General features: G+C 41.7%; 1 long non-coding RNA gene across 6 annotated transcripts in view; it reads left to right on the forward strand.

The window, feature by feature from the left end:
• Positions 1–447: 447 nt before the first annotated feature.
• The window catches only part of LOC141411472 (uncharacterized), a 250,731-nt gene continuing 230,635 nt past the window's right edge, over positions 448–20,543 (forward strand). For 4 of the 6 annotated variants that reach the window (XR_012436252.1, XR_012436253.1, XR_012436251.1 and 1 more), the window contains exon 1: positions 456–616. This is a non-coding gene — a long non-coding RNA (uncharacterized lncRNA). Of the gene's footprint in view, positions 617–20,543 lie in introns of all 6 variants that reach the window. The other 2 variants (XR_012436254.1, XR_012436249.1) reach the window with 2 other exon arrangements.

The following is a 20,543-nucleotide window of genomic DNA, read 5'->3' on the forward strand; positions in this document are numbered from 1 at the left end:
CAATGCCCCCATTTGTAGATGAACGACTACAGATTAAGCAGGTTAATGACTTCACTAAGGTCACCCCACTCACAAGGAGTGATCTCCAGCCCCAGCTCTTTCAGCCTCTCCTGTGGTCTGATTCATCAGTACCATGTGCACCTTTGTGAATGCCTTCCCAGCTCCAAACAACTCCACAACTGACCACACCTTTGATGATAAGCCCCTCAGCTCTGTTTCTACTATCTGACTGTCCACCAGCCAGAGCCTATAGTTAAAGTGGGCCAGGATGGGTCCAAGTATGGTTATGGGTCATCTTCCCTGGAGGAGTTTTATGATGGCTAACCTTGACTGTCAACGTGATTGAATTGAGAGCTGCCTAGGAGATTAGAAAAGCACACCTCTGGGTGTGTCTGCGATGGTGTCTTAGATGATTAGATCATGAAGGTTTTGACTGTTGCAAGGTGGTGGGACTGTAGAAAGTAGGGTCTGGTTGGAGGGTGTTGGTTACTGAGGTATGTCTGGGAGGACTATATCTTGCCTTGGCCCCTTCCTGCTGCTGTTCCTTCTGTTTCCTGGCTTCCATGAGTTGAACAGCTCTGCTCCACCATGCTTCTCCACCATGATGGATGAAACTGTGAGTCAAAATAAATCTCTCTCCCTCTTAAGTTGTTTATGTCATAAATTCTGTCACTGTGATGCAAAAGTAGCTAATACATGTCTAAACAGAGAAGTATTGCTTTAGACAATACCCAACTGGGACATGTGGCTAAGAGATGGCCTCTGGACTTATTGCTTTGTTGTCTCTGCCATTTGAACTTCTGAAACTCTAATCTCTGTTTTTTTATACCTTATTAACTTGACATAACAAGCTTTAAAGTTTTGTTGAGTTTAGTATATTACTTGGTTTGAATAGAAGGAACTGTATTTTTAACAGCAAGTAAAATGGAGGCGGTTCCTTTTGAAATGGGACCCAATCCGTTCCACTCAATTTTTTTAATAATAGAATTAAAGTGATCTAAAATCCACTGTCTTCACAGGTCCCATCACTTTGGTCAGAAATGATGTGGATATTTTAAAAGTCTAATTTCTGTACTGATTAAACTTTTACATGTCTTTTGAGGCAGTTATGCCATTTTGGTAACTCAATACTATATAATTACTGAATGATGACATAAGCTTTGGGCAGCCACATTTCCTAACACATTTGTACCTCTTCTCAAGGGGCCCAGGACAATCCTTCCAATGTAACAATTCTAAGAATTTCTATTCAAATAACAGTCCCTTCGAAGAATTTCTCCTGTTTAATAGGAGCTAGGGGACATAATTAACTTGAACACTTTCTTTGGAATAAGGCACTAGAGACTTCAGAAATTGAGTGATTTGGAATACCGAACTACCTCGTAGGATTTAGCTCTTAACAAGGAAAAACTTCAAAATATAGTAACATAAAATTATTAAATTAATATTTCAAAATTAGCCGCATATAATGAATGTTCATTTTCCCCCCTTATCTTGAGGCAGAGCCATCCCAGGCTGGGATTTTTCTTTTCATCTGAAAGAAAAGAAAAACAGGTGTCATCAAAGAATGAAGGGTACTTATGACCTTTCCTCTAGGCTGCTGAGTGACATTTGGGAACCTCTGCTGAATTGAGTGTAGTTATTCTTATTGAAGATAGCATGACAATGAAGCACAGAGATCCTTTTTCAGGGAGTTTATAAGCAAAAGGCTTTTTTTTTTTTTTTTTAAGATGGTGTCTTCACATCATGAAACAATGGTATAAAACACCCAGGGCCGAGCCTGGGAATTTCTGAGCCTGTGTCAAGATTTAATGATTGGAAGTTTTAAAAAATTTGCTTTCCTCAGAATGGTTGCAGATCTTAACTAAGAATGAGGGATTGTTTAAATATCCTTTCTTTGAGAGTGCTGGAAGGAAACCTTCCAGGTGGTTCTATCATGAGCACTGTCCTATATCAGTGACTTAGTTTAAAGTCCCTCCCTGTCAAAAGACACCATTTGCAAGCCTTTTCTGGGATAGCTCCCTTCTGCTGGGGGTACATACGTGTGACTGTGTGAGGATTCCTGGGCTAGATGGTCTTCATCAGTCAAAAGGATCTGTAACACCTTCCATGAAATAGACCCCTACTTAGTCCTTCCTGTGAGGACCTCACTGGAAATCTCTGTTCCAGATAAGCAGAGGCCTGCAAAGGAACCAGAGGCCCACCCTGCCCCACAGCACTGGGCCGCTTGCTATTTGTCTAAAGTTTCCACCAGAAAGAGGATATTTTGGGGCATGTTTTTTTCCTTCATGAAACTCATTCTAAGTTACAGACCATGCACCCACTTGGGTCAAACTTCATTGTTCTCAGCAGAAGTGACAAGGATTGGGGCTGGAGGCATAGCTTGAGTGGTAGAGCACTACCCAGCAAGTGTGGAGTGTGGAGTTCAAACCCTAGTACCATCAAAAAAAAAAAGTGATGGACTGTATTTAAGTCAGTTAATTCTGTGGTGGGTACTAAGAACTTGATATATTCTCTCAGGGAATTAGGGAAGTGCCGCCCAGTTCCAGTGTGTCTTAACACAACATCAAGGGCATTGCAATATCTATCATGAATTTTAAGATCTATGGATTTTCCAAGGTCTATAGAACATTCTAAGATTTTAAAGTACAAGCTTCTAGAAATGAAAGAAGGAATTGGTTGAGAATACATAAATACCCACTCTGGAAGGACTTCTTAACAGTTAGTTTACCAAAGCATGTGTGCATATATCCAACTAAAACATAAAGTAAATGCTAGTTTATCTAGACTATAGGTCTGGTGTCAAGTCCAGGATTGCTCACCAGGGTATTTACTGGGGATCCAGAACGCGTTGTGAACACAGTGGAGAGTAAGTATGTAGCTGTGCACATGTACACGATAGGCCCATGGTCACTGTGTCTAATCACATCCAGCGTCTTTGCATTGGAGCTGACAGACCACACATGTTCTTGACCTTTTGCCTGTGGTGATTCAGAATTGTCTTAGAGAAGAACTGTTTTCCTGCCCTGACAAGCCTCTATTATTTTCTATAGCTCTCATCATTTCTGTTCCCATTTAGTCATTTCTGTTTCCTATCTGCACTGATTGGTACAAAACCGGAAGTCAGAAGGTCCAATTTAGGGTGTGTGTACTTGGCAAGATGTCTATACGATGCCTGTGAATACCTGCTAACACTGGTAGCAAGAAGGGGTCTCTAAGCTTGTTTTATGCTGTAGGAAATGACATCCACTCATCTGGGGATGGCATGAAGATGATCCACAGCTGCTCACAAACTATGCTGTTCCCATCTTTACCCCACTCTCTTTTCCATGGTTCTTTCTCTCCTCTAGTGACCTGGCCCCTCACGTAGCAGCTGGGGTTATAAATAGCCTCTTTTGTAACAAAATACCTCTCAGCTGGGGTTTTGCTGTTGGAGTATTTCATTTCTTCCATGGTGTAAGAATGCTATCAGCAAGTCCCCAGGGCTGATCCTGTCATTATCATGTAGTAGCTGTGCTGAGTGATGGGACACCTGACAGTTCTCACTGACACATTTTGCCCAGTTCAGGACATCTCCTCAGCCTGACCAGTTGCTTAAGTGTGATGACAATTCATATAAATTCTTGTTTGCAAATTCTTTTAATCAACTGAAGTAAATTCCAGACTTATGGCCAGCAGTGAGAGCACATTAGAAATTTCTGGGTGACAAGCAATGGCAGGGAAGCAGTAATCACACAGTGTTCAAGATATATATCTAGATCCATTTGTAAGCAGAATCCTCTTTGAGATTAATTTAGGACCTTGCAAAAATCCATATTTGCAAATTTGATTTATCAACTATTTAGTGCAAGTGAGGGAATTTTTAAAAAACAAATGCTAATCACACTGGATTTTTTTTTTAATAGGAAGACTTCAAGCAAAGGCAAAATTTAGAAGTTTGTGTCCATCTTTGCACATCTATAACAGTGTAAAATCTGTCCAAAAGATCATATTGATGTTATTCTCTAGAGCCAGTCTCTGCTACTTATTATTCAGTATGAATCTGGATATATTGTGTACTAGTAAACTGAAAGACTAGCCAACTATTTCAAAAGGTATCTGTATGTATATACTTATGACCATATTTCTTTTTCTTGAATAAATGCCTTAGTAAGGAAAAGAAAAAAACATGCCAAGTTTGAATAAGCATTTGGTTTGTGTTAAAGCCATTATCTGTAATGGAGAAAACATGGTGGTACACCTTTAACGGGTAAGACCCTTGGTCAGCAAAAGGTACTTGTCTAGGCCTGGGGCCCAGGAAACTCAAAAGGGAAGCTCCAATTCCCATGCCGAATTGCTTGGCAGCCCTGTGCTAAGTCTTGGCAGGCTTCCACCTCTATCCTGCTCCCTCTGACCTCTGGAGCCTGTGAGCACTGGCACCTGCTGGGGACTCAATAGGATGAAAGGCCAGTGGCTAGCATAGTAACCTCAATCAACTTGATACCAGGGTTAATCTCTTTCTCATTAATCATCTAATTTGCGATGTGCCTCAGGTGCTTTCCAGCAGACGCTCTTATTTCTATAATGTCTTTAGGTTCATTGTTTTAGGTATGCCATACAAACCTCTTTAACAATTCCAGAACGTTCTTCTTTGAGCAGCAATTCTCCCCTTCACATTTCCCCCTTTCACATAGATCTCATCATTCCTCAGTCTTGGATAGATAGCATTCATGGAATTCTCTAGTTTGAGCTGTTAACATGGAAATATTTAAAGGATGCACAGGAGGACTTTCCGTACTGCTTAGCACAGAGAAATGAGGCAGTGATAGAATCTCTCACGGAACTCGTGATCTTCCAGGCTCACAGGAGGAGTCCACTGAGATTTTTATCAATGGACTCTGTCCTGCTCCAACCCACCCAAGATGATCAGAATGCAGAAAGTCAACTTGGGTACTTCCCCAACAAAGATAAGTACATATCCTTTTCCTACTCTCCTACTTCCTCTTTCTTTGGACAGCCTTATCCTTCCGTGGAGTTTGGGTCTGACTTGCGTCTGATGCCCTTTTGGTCTAGTTGGCTATTTTAGGAGATGACAGGGTCATGGTGTTGAAGAGGGGGAAGTGGGGCAGGGACAGCCATTTGCTTCTGTTGTGATTCTCCACAGAAAATTGGAATTCTCATCAAGAAGGAACTACTGGAGCAAATAATCAAAAAATTGCCTTTTTTTGATTAAAAAAATTTAGTTGGCACATTCTAATTATACCTCTTTACAGGGTACAGGGTACACTGTATGCATACATGTATGCATTGTGTAATGATCAAATCAGGGTACTCAGCATTCTTATCATCTCAAACTTTTATCATTTCTTTGTGTTGGGATCATTCAAAATCGTCTCTCCTAGCTACTTGGAAATACACAGTAAATTGTTGTTAACTCTAGTTACCTACCCTACTGTGCTGTAGAACACTAGGACTTGTTCCTCCTGCCTAACTATATTTTGGAAACTTGGCATCCATCCTCTATCTCTGCTCTCTTCTTCCCAGCCTGTGGTGACCTGTTTTACCCACTTTCTACTTCTGTGAGATCACAGCTTCTCACATATAAGTGAATATATACAATATTTCTCTTTTTCAATCTGACTTATTTCACTTAAAAATGTCCTCATGGCTCATCCATGTTGCCACAAATGATAGAATTCCATTCTTTTTTATGGCTGAGTAGTATTCCTTTGTGTATACATACTACATTTTCTTTATCCATGCATCCATTGACAAGTACTTAGGATGATTCTCTATTTTGGCTGCTGTGAATAATGCTGCAATGGACACAGGAGTGCAAATTTCCTGTCAATATGCTGATTTCCTTTCCTGTGGATATATATCCTGTATATATGTGAGATTGATAGATCATAATGACATATCTAGTTCTAGTTTTTTGAGTCACCTCCATACTGTGCTCCATAATGGCTGTACTAATTTACATTCCTATCGATAGTGGATAAGAGTTCCCTTTTCTCTATATCTTCCCAGCATTTGGGTTTTTTTTTTTTGTCTTTTTGGCAATAGCCATTCTAACGGGGGTGAAATGATATCTCATTGTGGGTTCAACTTCATTTCCATGTTGTTTGCTGAATATTTAAAAACTTCTTGTTGGCCATTTGTATATCTTCTTTTGAGAAATGTCTATTTAGATCATGTGCCTATTTTAAAATCAGATCGTTATTGTTATTATTACGTGTATTTGAGTTGTTTCTTATATATTCTGGATATTTGTCTCTTGTCAAATGAATAGTTTTCCTCTCATTCTCCAGGTTGTCTCTTTGCTCTGTTGATTGTTTGCTTTGGCATATAGAAGCTTTTAAATTTGATATAATTCCATTTGTCTAATTTTGCTTTTGTTGCTTGTGCTTTTGGAGTCTTATTAAAAAAAATCTTTGATCATATAATATCCCAAACTCTTTCCCTATATTTTCTTCTAGTGGTTTCTTAATTCAATGACTTACATTTATGTCTTTGGGGTTGATATTTGAGTCTTTTGAGATATAGGAGTCTAGATCCTCTATCTGCATGTGGATAGTGAGTTGCCCTAGCACCATTTATTGAAGAAACTGTCCTTTTCCCAATTTGTGCCTTTGTTGAAAAACAGTTGACTGTAAGGACACAGATTTATTTCTAGGTGTTCTCTATTTTGTTTTATTGGTGTATTTTTATACTAGTGCTATGCTGTTTTGCTTGGTTGTAGTATATTTTGAACTCAGATACTGTCATGCCTCTAGCTCAGAACAAGTGATTTTTATCTAAAGTGTTATATCACTGCTACCCTGCCCTGCCCTGAAGGGGGCAGAGAGTATAAGTCCTTTCTAGAATGTGCTGGAAAGATGTCTGAACACACCCAAGTGGAAGCTGCCAGTAGAAGTCTTTGGGCCAATGACTATGGATCTGAATCCAATGTCCACCAGTTACTTATCACCCAGGGAAAGTTTCTAAGCTTTTATTTTTTTTAATTGAACAATATTTTTTAGGCAGTGGGCTCTCACTGTGTATCCCAGACTGGGCTTGAACTTGCCATCCTCCTGCCTCTGCCTCCTGAGTGCTAGGATTACAGATGTGCACCAATAACTCTCTGAGCTGCTTTAAATTTCAATATTTAGCATGTTTTGAATGGGAATAATGATTCCCTTCTTAGAGAGTGATTGTGAAGACTCAATGAGGGGATTGCAAATAAAGTACTTTGCATAGCAAGGGAAATGTTCAATAAACGATAGGCATTAAGATGATCTTAGTATTGTTTCTATGAAGATGGAATCAAATTAAAATAAACATCAAAGGAAGAACATGAAGGAGAAGAGGAGGGGCAAAGTGCATGCAGGTGTGTGTGTGTGTGTGTGTGTGTGTGTGTGTGTGTGTGTTTCAGTCATTTTCCCTGGAAGATGATGGTGATGTAATAACATGCTGCCAGAGAACAAGTGTCTAGAATGCTCCATTGCAGGGTCAGTTACGGGAAGGTGGGTGAAATGACGAGAATGAGTCTCCATAGGGAACCGATTGGTTCTGGGGGCCCAGAAGCTACTGCTGATTGCTTAGGTTCCCATTCTGCATCAATGTGGGGTCCCTCATGGCCCGGGTCCAGTGCAGTTGACTTTATGCAATTGGCTAAGTCTGAGGGATTTTACCCCCGTTAACTGCTGTCTGTACCCACGTCCCTTCAGTTGCTGAGCAGCTGGGATCTGGCCTCTTGCCTTAGTCTTTACACCTGAGGAATGGCTTTAACCCTTAGCCAAGTTATCTTGGAGAGCTAGAAAGAGCTCTGGGTCCTGCAGAGTGGCTTTTGTTCAATGTCTGAGTAAAGGGAGACCAGGATGGGCAAGGAAAGATGGCACTAGAAGTAATAGGCCATCTGAGATCCAGGGCTGAAACTCACCAGGGCCACAGAGGAGGCTTAGGGACAGGGAAGGCTTGGAGAAGAGAGGCTTTAGGGAGAAAATGAGCATATTAGATTCCTTATGAGGAAGCTCCAGGGTGCACCAAGCAGGCTCATGCACTGCAGTGGACAAGCACAAGGACTCTGCAACTTAAAAGCCACCTCCTAGTTGAATGGTAAGCTGGTTATGGAAGCATCCCATGCCTCAGTTTGAGCTTTTGTAAATTAGGGATAAAGATAATACCTTGCTTACTGGGTCATCGAGGGGGCTGATCCACATAAATGGCTCAACACTGTATTGCACAGAGTGTCTCTTGAAATGCCAGCCTGTATAAAGAAGGGGACTAAGATTCTATCTTCATGAGTTTTTATTCTCCTGATCATGTGCCCATGTCTTCTGTCAATTTCTTTCATTTGCTGCACTCTTTTCAAGAATCTTCAAAACACTTATCAAAGGCATTTGTTAAACATTTAATTGTATGTGGCTCTCAGCTCCCTGCAGTATAATTATCCAGCTTCCATTCTGAAAGTAAAAGTGGTTTTTTCAAGTCTGTTGTGGAACATGACTTGAAATATGTTTGGCACTTGTGGAGGCCACTGTTTGGGGGTCAGTGGGAGCTTGCTGAGCAAGACCGGGGGTACAGTGGTGCTTTCTGTTGGGTAGAATAAAAAAAGTGGGTGTCAGGAAGCTGTTGTGCACTAGCGAAAGACAACATTGGGACATAGATAATTCTAGTCCCAATCAATGCTTAATAGAATGACAAAAGAATAAAATGTGGATTTAAGCACAGTCAGATTTATAAAATTGTATCTCAGTCTAGCTACCTGTAAACATTTGTTAAAGTCTTTCAGCTGTAGGTACTATGAGGGGAGAATATATAGGAATGTATCTGGCTATTAAGAAATGAGAACGAGTCACCTATTTCTTTTGGAAGAAGACTGATATTAGTGCTTACAGATTTTACTATGGATTTTGACAAGTGAGTTTTAAGAAAGCAGACCCTAATAAATTTCACTTAGAGCTAAAGTGAAAACAAATACGAGTTTTAGAGTAACTGTATTTGTTTTTTAAGAAGAAGAAAAAAAAACAACCTAAGAAAATAATTGGGTTAAAAGAACACTGTGAGAGGAGGAAGAAAAATAATTCATGTAAGAGAAAGATGAAATAAAAGTATGGCTTTTTTGGGGAAAAGAAACTGGCCAGATTCCCAATTTCAAGACCCCACTGAAGAAGACAGAAAGGCAACACAGAATGTAACCTCAGTTCTTTGTTAGATGGGGTGAGGCTCTGGCAATAACACCATCAAAAGAACAGAGATGAATGATGCCCCTATAAAACACTTCTATACTTTAAAAAGGAACAGGAAATGAGACTGAAGACACATACATTTGGAGGGTGGGGGACATGGGCACAGGTGGGGCGAGGGTGATATTGTTAGTGGGTTAAGGATCGTAAAGTCAACAGACTTGGTGCATTTGCATTTCAGGGTATGAAAATGAAATAACCAAAGTAATTTTAAGAGTGAATTTACTCAATTTGGGGAGGAACCCTTAAAATAGTGAAGATGGGTCATACCTATGTGCAGTCATATACATCAGAACATGTGCATAGGCACACATGCACATACACACACACACACACACACACACACACACACACACACACACAAAGATTTAGTCAATAAACCTAAGAAACAGTCTCCGAATAAATCAGCATCTTCAAACCCCACCAGGGTAAAACTCCTGCTAGAGTTTGAATTGTCAGTGTCCCCCAAAGGTCCATTTGGTTAAAGGGTTGTTCCCTAGTGTGGTGTTTTTGGGAGGAGGTGGAGCCTTTCAGAGGTGGGGTCTAGTGGGGGGTCTTTAGGTCATCGGGGATATGCCCTTGAAGGGGAGATTGTGGAACCCTTGTCCTTTCTCTTCCCTTGTCTTCTTTTCACTTCCTTGCTATGAGGTGAGCAATTGTGCTCTACCATGAAATTCCACCACAAAGCCCTGCCACAGATCCAAAGCAAGGGAGCCAACTGATCATGGACTGAAACCTGTAAGCCCATGAGTCAACATAAACTTTTTCTCTTTATAAATTGAGTATCTCATGTATTTGTTATAGCAATGGAAAGTGACTCGAAAACCCCCATCCATAAAATGGGATGTCTGCCTAGCTATGATGGCTTCTTGCTGTACAGCAGTGCTGGCCTCGTGGTCAAGGGAACTTACTAGGTACAATATTTTTGACTTTCAGAGAGACTGGGGCTGCCCAAAATCATGATCAGTAAACTCGGCACTAGGTCCAGATCAGCTCCGTGTGGGTTTGCCCTTTGTTCCATCTGAGCCCTGTTATCCATCATGGGCTCCCCATGTCTGATTTGCCACTCAGTTTTCATTTGATTTTATAGCAGAATGTACTTGAAGACAAAAATATTTCATGCATTATATGGTGATTTAGCTCAGGTGTTGGGCTGTTTGGTGAGATTTGAAATAAATTTTGATTCCACAATAATTTTTATTGACTCTCAATACTAGTTTAAAAACCACCTAGTGGTTTTCATATGCTTGAAATAAAGTGTGTGTGTGTGTGTGTGTGTGTGTGTGTGTGTGTGTGTGTGGTGCTGGGAGTTAACAGGGCCTTGTTCACGCTAGGCAAGCAGTCTTCCATTGAGTTATACCCCAGCCCAGACTCTGTTGCTTTTTATATGTATTTTTTATATGTATTTAAACTTAAAGGGGGAAGAAAAACTGGAGAAGGCTCAGAATTAATGAATGAAAGAATGTATGAACATTTTTCCCCCTTTTTTGTAATTTTGGTAGTGTTTTATCAAGTTTTCTTTTTTTTTGATGGAACTAGAGTTTGAACTCAGGGCTTTGTGCTTGCAAAGCAGGCACTCTACCACGTGAGCTATGCTTCCAGTCCATTTTACTCTGGTTATTTTGGAGATAGGGTCTTGCAAACTATTTGTCCGGGCTGGCCTCAAACCATGATCCTCACAATCTCAGCCTCCCAAATAGCTAGGATTACATGTATGAGCTACAGCTTGTTTCAAATTTCCTAATGAAGAAATTCTGTTAATTTTGTTTACACCCACTGTTATCACTGAAAATTTTTCAAACATTTCATCATCTGAAAGAGAATCCTGAGGAGCAACACATATAATATGAAGGGACAGATTAGAGCTCTGTCAGTTAAGAGTTTTGGAGTTGGAAAGCAAAGGGCTTACATTTCTGCTGTTCTTCTAATTACTGGGTGGTCTTGGGGTGGAGCATGGGGTGTTTTGACACTCTGAGTTCAGGGCCTTCATGTTTTATGGCTTATATATAACCCACCAGGTCAGTGTAAGAAGGAGAATTTATGTGCTGTGCCCAGCTTAGTTCCTGGTACAGGGCTGGAACTCATGTGCGTTGTTCCAACTCTCCCTGCCTTCCAGAGCAGAGAACCAAGGCACTCCAAGTTAAATCACTTATTTCCTGGCCTCATTGCTACTCCCTCAGGACACATTTCCCTGCCCAAGTTCCACTCAGTTCTCACAAACTGCTTCACTTTCAGCCAGCATACTGAGTACTGGTTTTCAAGAAAATTGTATTTATTTAAATCTCTATAACTTCTTTCTTGGGACTGCAACATTTCTGAAAAATGTGTCAAGGGGTGAGTAGGATTACATGAATACCCTTGAACCTAGTCTAGGCATTGACGGCCAGAGGTCGTATGTCCCACTCCCCATTGGTTCCATTTGTGTGTCCAGTGATTATATTCCAGGCTCATCTGTACTTCCTGGTTGTCTTGATGGGACCTCCATGGTCACTGAGTGCCTTTCATAAAGATACTGTTGAGTCTTCTCCAGCCACAGATACCTTTTTTTTTTTTTTGCGCAGTACTGCGGTTGAACTCAGAGCCTTGTGCTTGCTAGGTAGGTACTCTACTGCTTGGGCTACATTCTCAGCCTTTTAAAAGCTGTAATTTCTTTTTTTTTTTTTAAGGAATGGTCTCATGTTTTTGTCCTGGGCTGGTCTTGTGCTTTAATCCTACCTACAGCCTCCTACATAGGTAGGTTTATAGATGTGAGCCACCAAACCTGGCTTCTTTGTTGAGATGGAGTCCCTCTTAATTTTTTTGCCCAGGCTGCTTCAAACCATGATCTTCCTGATCTATGTCTGTAGCTGGGATTACAAAAGTCAGCCATCAGGCCCAGCCTTTCCTTTTCTTTTTTTTTTTTTTTCTATCCACTCCTCCCCTTCCCTCTCCTCTCTCTTCTCTTCTCTTTAGTACCTCCATCCCTTCCTCACTTTCTTTTTTTGGAGAAAATCAGATGTTAATTCTAGAGTGACTTTGAGTGAATGGGGCTGGATAAAAATTTAGTTCTTAATTGTATAAAAGAATCTATCCATCCCCCTCTTATAGTCAACGTACCTATTAAAGGAAATGAGTCAACAACTGAGCAAAATTGACATTGATATGCTTTTCACTTTTGCAAAAGGCTGGCAGATTTTTTTTTTCTGGTACTGGGGATTGAACCCAGGGCCTTGTGCATGCTAGGCAAACACTTAGCCACCGAGCTACCTCCCCATCCCTGGGGGCTTTTGTTTGATGCATAGAATGGCAACAGGGCTTGATCATTTATGCAAAAATAGTTTCTGCTATATGCAAGAGTATATAATCTTTGCTTTCTTTTTAAAGGGGGACCATGTTGTATTCTCAACACTGCATATGTTTGCCTGCATATAATAAAGCTTAATATTTGTGGAATTGAAACGAGCACTTGGCACAGGCCAGGCTCTGTTTTAAGCTATGGTTCTTTCCTTCTGATTTTCTGCAGAAGGCTCAGAAGAAAGTTAACTAAGGGTGGGGCCAAGGAAGAGCTGCTCTCCTAGTAAAAGAGACATCTTCTTGAACCACATCTAATAAACCAGAAAAATGAAGTCAATGTTTTCCTGCCTCAAGCACTTGACTTTTATCTGTCCATATATGAGCATGTAACTACTTAGTACCTTCTCAGGGTGCTCAGAGCTTTGGTTGGCAAATATCACCTTATGTATCCAGACATTTCGAACAGGGCTGATGCACTCAGGGCTGTGGTGAGGATGCTCATTGCTTGCTCTTGGTCACTACCAGCTCATGCAGAGAAAAATGCTGAGGGCATTCCCGCTGCCATCATTAGATACAATTATATTAATGTATACTGTCTTAAAAATAAAAATAATAGGTGCCACAAGCTTTTGTTGAGAGGTATGTTTGTGAGTTCTTAAATACTAAGTTCTTTAGCTCCTGTGACAAAGATTCGTTAGCTGTTTACCAAACCATTTCTTTTTTTTTTTTTTCTGTCTTTTTTTTCAGGCACATAGGTGGAGTGCATTTCTCCAGAGAGGCCATATGATTGAGTTCTAGCCCAAGGATTATGTGGAGAAGATGTGTGACTTTCTTGATATGACCTACACTTGATCCCCATGTTCTTTCCCTTCTTTTTTTTTTTTTTTTCTTGATGCTAGAGATGGAGCCCAGGGCCTTGCTCATGCCAGGGCTACTACTGAGCTGTACTGCTGCCCCACCTTCCACCTTCCTAGTGAAGATGGGTGTGGCCTCCATGGAGATTACATGTTGGCAGAACAAAGTCACAAGATGGAAGGAGAAACCTGAGTCCCTGAGTCATGACCTAGAGGTGGGGTGGGACTGCCTCTTATCAGAATATTCTTTGCAGAGTTTATGTGTGCAAGAAAGAAACTTCTGGGTCAAACGTGATTGTGCTTGCCTGTAATCTCAGCTACTTGGGAGTTAGATGTAGGAGGATGGTGGTCTGAGACCAGATCCCAGCAAAAAGCAGAGACCCTATTTGAAAAATAACTAAAGCAAAAAGGGTTGGAGGCATGGCTCGAGTGGTAAAATGCCTGCCTAGCAAGCACAAGGTCTTCAGTTCAAACCCCAGTACCACCAAAAAGAAAAAGAACAAAATGCTTCTATCTTGTTTGAGCCCTTCTGCAGTTTTGAGCTCGTTCATTACAGTAGTTAATGGGACCTTAACTTTTGTAGTTGCCAAAAACTCATAAGGAAGATATTGGGGAAGCAGTGCTCTTCAGTGGAGAGACTGTGTACTTTGGAGTACAGCAGAGCTGGACTGGAGTCATGGCTGTGGTATTTATTGCTGGTGACCTCTGACAAGTTACTTAACTGTCACCTAACAGTTTCAGCTGAGATGGTGTTGATGCAAATAACCAGTAAGGCCCAAGCTACTTGGTCTATACATATTTTGGGCTCATGTGAGAATATTTCTTTCTTTTTTTTTAAAAAAAATTTCCTCCCTCCCTCTCTCCCTTCCTCCCTCCCTTTCTTCCTTCCTTCCCAGCAGTACTGGGGTTTAAACTCAGGGTCTTGCACTTGCTAGGCAAGTCCGTGGAGCCATGCCTCTAGCCTTTTTTGTTTTGGTTATTTTAGAGGTAGGGTCTTGTTTTATGTCCTGGCTACAGTGGATAGCAATTCTCCTATCTATACCTCCCATATAGCTGGGATGACAGGTGCATGCCACCAAGCCCAGCTTCTATTGGTTGAGATGAGGTCTACCAACTTTTTGCCCAGTCTGGCTTCAAACCACAATTCTTCTGGTCTCCATTTCCAGAATAAATAGGATTATAGGCTTGAGCCACCACAACTAGCCTTCTTTAAAAAAAAAAAACAACAACATTAAACTAAAACTTTTTGGCAGTACTGGGGATTGAACTCAGGGCCTCACAAATGCTAAGCCAATATTGTATTACAGAGTTATATTCCAGGCTCTGAATTCTTCCTTAATGGGCTCATTCACTGGTGTGAATGAGATAGGAACAGATTAGAAAACTTTACCTCTTTCCTCTGCTCCATGGTAGCCAACAGTTCACTAACTAGCTAAAGGTTGAATGTGTCAGGAGCCATATTTGTATTTTTCCATCTAATGAAAGCATCACTTGGTACTGCTCTGGAAAAAGAGGTGGACATATTTTAAAAGAGAAAGGGAGGGCGTCAGCTGTGAACAGAGCTGTTTGCAGCTGGAGAGCTGTGATCTGCATATTACTAACCTAGAGCAGAGGAAGTACAGTTTCTAGCTTCGTACATGGCCTCAACCTCCCTGGGGAGGATGCCTACTTAAGAGCCATTTTTGGCTTCTTCCTTTACTGGCACTGAGGGATGAGTGGTTCTGGCTGAGGTAGCAGGTGTGAAATACTTTCTCTTTTCAAGGCTTTGGGCATTTTCTTCTTTGGGAGTCACTTGGGCTGTGATATATCCAGAGAGCTCAATTAAGTGGCCTAGCTAGGGAAGGGAGACCTGGATGGTAGAGAATCTACTTTTTCTGTGGACAACAACAAAACCAGCTCTGAGCAATGGTACTTTCAAATTTTAGAGTTTGAAACTTACAGAGTTTGGCTAAGCTGTTGAATGGTTGAATATCATGAACAAATAGCCATGGAAAGATCATAATATATAACACACACACACACACACACACACACACACACACACACACACACACACAAATCATTTCCTGCTGGTAGGGCCTGTCTTTTGCTAAGCTAGACTCATAGGGAGACGCTTTCATGCTCTCAAGACTGGGTGATACAGAAGACTGTTTCTGTTTCTGTTTCTGTTTTGCCTGTCCAGTTAGAAGTCAACCCAAGCCGGGGCTGGAGCTCAGAGGTAGAATGCTGCCTTATGTTGGTTTTTGTGCGTAAAAAACAGAGTGGAAATAGAGTTCCATTCAGTCTACTTGTATCAACTTTCAACAACGAGTAGAAAAGAATGGAAATTTAAATTCTTATTTTAATTATGGTAAAGAAAATGAATTCACTTTTATTTAAAGACTTCTCTCTGCTGGGTTAATGTGGCTGTGTTTTGTATTTCTGTGGTATAATCCATCTGGAATTTTCCAAGAATTCAGGTTACCTAGGTCAGCCACAAAATTGCATAGCTTGGTAGAGGCTGCTGGATAAGATGTTGTCTTATTCCTTTAGTATGTAAATGAATTGTTTACTCCAGAAAGGGATTGTGACAAGTGCTGCCTTTTGTCTCCAGCGTTCTTGGATTTCCAGGTGAAGGGGAAGAAGTGATCTTTAGCAAGAACAGGATGGAGAGATGTAGGTGATATAGGATTTCTGATCCAAGGAGACCTTATCAACATTGGGGACCTGAGGAACGGACACTGTTGCCACCATGGTGCATAAGTGATATCATTTGTTATAAAAAGGCTTGTGAGCCTGTGAAGCATGTATGAGGTCAGCTTTGAGGAAAACCAGCAGAGGAGACTTCAGGCTCAACTCAATTCTATCCTAGGCTTCCTTGTTCTCCCAAAGACGGAGAGAGTTTCTCAGTGTGTGTGTATGTGTGTGTGAGAGGGTGTGTGCATTCACATGTGTGCACATGTGCCTGTGTGTAACAATGTTATGGCTAGTCTCAGATATTTGGTAAGAATAGCACACCCAAGTTCAATGGCTTGGTGGTTGCCATCATTAGCTGTGTTGATGTGCGTTAACCCAACTCCAACTCCAAGGAGGAAGCAGAGAGGTTTTAACCTAGTGATGCCCATTTACCTGCATCCTGGAAGAAGGACTACTAATTTTTTTTCTGAGAACAGCAAGCAACATATCTGGATTACCAAAAATTCTTTAATGAGTTGCATGCTTTCATCTCAGAATGTGTGACTCTGCACAGCTCTCGGCCCAGCTTCCTGGGGGTCTTCCCAGCCTGGATGCTCAGAGAGCCCTGGCACCTGCGGGTGTTCTTGCTCCTCAGCAGGTCTGGAATGTGCTCCCTGACTCATCTCCTCCTCTCCTGTGTTGGGGCTGAGGAGCAGGGTGACTCTGGCCATCTGGTTTCCTTTATGCTGAGGGGTTATGGACAAGGTCTTCCCAAGGCTGTGTAACCACGCAGCAATCCCTACAGAGTGCCTAAATACCAGATGTGGCCACGCAGGGAGAGGACCTACCTAGACACCAGTTTCTAATGTGCAGCCAACTTGACATTTTCCACAGTGAATCCTGTGCTCTGTAGCCTTGTGACATGCCTAATTGGTGTTATATTTCAAGTAGTCTTGAAACTGTCCATCTAAATGATAGGAAAGCAATGTATGTCTCAGCAGAATCTTGTCTCCATGTGCAACTCTTTCCCTGGCAGAAGTCACATTAATGCTAATGAAATCTTAATGCTGAAGCCCTGTTATGTGGCGGGGAGTGGGAGGAATGACCTCCCCTGTGCTGAAACACATTTTCTTCTCATTAGCCCCACCATCTTTATTAATATTAACAATAATAAAGAGAATTAGGCGGATGGCTTCTGGCAGAATCAAGGATTTAATGGGGAGGGGGAATGATAAATGGTTAGAGAGTTTAGATTTACTTTGAGGGTGAGTGAACTGTATCCTTCCGGGACCCTCGTAAGGGTTATTTTGTTCTAAATGAGAAATGCTGTGGATCACTGTCATCCCACAAATCATTGTCTTCTGTGACTGTTAGCACTAACAGGGAGCTACGCACAGCCAAAGCGTCCTACTTCTAGAGAAAAATCTATCCTGTGATGGTTTTACAGCTGGTGTGTGTGTGTGTGTGTGTGTGTGTGTGTGTGTGTGTGTGTGTGTTCACACAACTGTAGTCAACATTCAGCTTAATCAGAATTTGTTCAACCTGAGAAAGTTTGCCGTAGGGATCCATTGTTTAATGTGTATCCATAAGCAGTGCATAGTTTTAATGTCCTGATGAGTGTCTCATTCAACCCTATGAAATATTTTAAGGAGGAAATACAGCAAGGGAAGTGGGGGCAGAGCCAATGGAAACTTTCTTTCATAGCAGAGGAGAAATTTTCATGCTGTGGAAGTCAATCAAAAGTGGCAAATGGTATATCTCCTACTGATTCCTTTCCTTTTGGAAGTTTCTCTAATTTTTGCTGCTTATTCAAGCATTGAATATCACTATGTCAAATGTCTCTACTGTTCCTGGGGCTGTTTTTGACTCTAAGAGGCATTGAGACACCTGTAAGGCAGAAATCTTCAAGGGCAATGTGGGTGGCGGGAGGCCAGGGAGAGCACACAGGTCTGTGAGGATTGCTGGTTTCCTATTGGTTGGAGCAACACCTGTGCCATGGGGACAGTGGCTGGGGGCAGGAGTGAGTCAAGTGCAATCCATCTGCTGGAGACCAGGCTGCTTATACTTGGAGGATAGATGTCCAGAGAGCTTCTCTTGTTGAACTTCAGTGACTCATCATCCTGGCTGTCACCAGCAGTGATGATTCACACTTTCCTTTGCCATTAAGAAGGTGCCCTGGGAGCCTCCAGGCTGTGGGTTGCCAAAGGCCTCCACCTCCAAGCTGGAAGCCTCAGGTTAAGGGTCCATGTGGTGACAGTGTAGTTGCTACTTCTATGGTGTTGCTTTGTTGACAAAAAGCCTTAGGATTGTGGGTGGAGGATGCCATCTGGAACAGAGAGGTGATAGGCCCATGGGAGGGGGAGGTCTGGAGAACCGAACTTGGTTCTGGGTGCCACATGTAAACAGCAACAGAGACAAGTCAAATATGTGCAGAGGATGGTATTCAGAACAGGCAGAGGATGTGAAACCATGTCACATGAGGAACTCTCAGAGGGACTGGGGCTGCTGGCCTAAGGTACTTGATGGGAGGTGACTATCTGTAAGAGCTGACACAAGGTTGAGGAATGGGATTCTTTTTGTGAGGCCCTAGAGACCAGGGGTCTGGGATCCTGGCAGAAATCACAGAGAAATACATTTTAGTTGCTTATCAGGAAGGTCTTTCTAACAGTCACATGTATCTAGAGGTACTTTACATTGTTATTTTGGACATAATTCTGCAATTCTGACCTGGCTGTTTTGATGCAGTGACTGCGATGGTCATTTTTGACACCTTTAGGATACAATCAAAACTTCTGAGCAACAGCAGAACACAGCAAATATTTCCATCGCTACTATTGAACTTTCTTCTCTCCACTTTTGGTGATACTGGGGTTTGAACTCAGGGCCTCGTGGATGTTAGGCAGGTGCTCTACCACTTGAGCCACACCTCCAGACCTTTTGGCTAGTTATTTTTCAGATAGGATCTCACTTTTTTTGCCCAGGCCAGCCTCAGATGGCAATCCTTCTACTGATGCTTCCCACATAGCTGGGATTATAGATGTGAGCCACCATGTCGGCTCACTTGCCTCTTTTGATTGGCTTAAAGGTGGAGAAATGATGGCACTAAAGATGAATGACAGTCTCTGAGGTGGAGCTGGGGTTAGAGCTCAACAAATGAAAAGGATTCACAGCTTTATTTGTATTTTAGAGTAGTTGTATTTTCTGCTATTACCAGAAAGCCTCAATTATAATTTTATACTTTATGTGTCAAGATGTCCATGTGTCAAAATGGCCTTATCCAAATGTTGCCGTTACAACTAGCTGGACACACATTAGTCAAGCATATTATACAAGGAATTCAAGCATCATAGGGGTGGCTGAACATGGTTATTTATGAGATTTTGTAATGCTGAAATGCTCTAACTCAATAGTTCCCAGATGTAGGTCTTTGGACCATGCTGGTCTATGACACCATTTGCATTAAAATGCAGAAAAATAAGAACCATGGATTTAGTTTTTCTCTAAGGATAAATTCAGTTTTAAGGATTTTCTTGATTTTGAGATAAAGGTTTTTATTTCTTTTTTTGTGGTCAAAATCTTCTTGAAATAATGGTGATGATAGGAGGTGGCATTTAAAAATGTCAGTGGACAAAATGAATATGCTTGTCTGTCTCACTCATTTTTTTTCTTTTACTAATTTGTAAAATCCTAAAGTCAGGGAGCCCTGGGAGTCATCTATCTAGTCTTTGAACCTTATTTATTTGCTTGTGAAATGGGCATAAGCTTCCCTGGGTGCCATGTCTCATAGCACACTTAAGACTTTCACATGGGCGAATGTAGGTTGCTGTTGTTCATAGCTGAAAATGCCACATGTGTTGCATGGCCCCACACACTGAGTACATGGCAATGTCAATGTTATTCAAATGAGAGTTGCGTGGATAGATGGAAGGATGGTGGAGCAGAAGCAAACCTCTCTCCTCTTGTTCTGTGTTTTTCTTTACTACATCTCCTTCTTAGCTTCTGGAAGCCCAAATGAAGGCAGCTTCTGTCAGGGCAGAAGCTAGCACCCCAGGGAAGCCAACACAGCCCTGCTGTGAAGGGGTGGAGCTCTGCTGGAGGTGGGGGGCCAGTCCTAAGAAGTTGGGGAGGATGAGGCTTGCCATTGCAACATAGGCGAGGACTCGGGGCATGCCTATTAGGGCTGCACTTTCCCAGGTGTGAAACCACACCCTGAACCAATAAAAATCTGGAATCTCTGTGGATTGCTTCTCAACTTTCCAGGTGATTCTCCTGTATGGCCAAGGTTGCGAATTATGCTCTAAGCTTGGAGGGTGGGGGCTTTGAAAAGAACAACCAGGTTACAGCTCATCTGCGCTGATTTCTATCAAATGTTGGAAATTTCCCTCTTCAATGATTCAAAGAGTCATTATAACTAGCCAGCATTTTGGCTAGCGCCCACCTATAGCACCTGCTAACTACTCTTATCTCCACCTCTGTCATAATATCTCAGCTAGGGAAGTCACATAGTGTTGAAGTTAAGAGCTCAGCTTCTGAAGCAATTCCTCCTTGTACAAGG

Source organism: Castor canadensis, chromosome 10, assembly GCF_047511655.1.
Source record: "Castor canadensis chromosome 10, mCasCan1.hap1v2, whole genome shotgun sequence".
Classification (NCBI taxonomy): domain Eukaryota; kingdom Metazoa; phylum Chordata; class Mammalia; order Rodentia; family Castoridae; genus Castor; species Castor canadensis.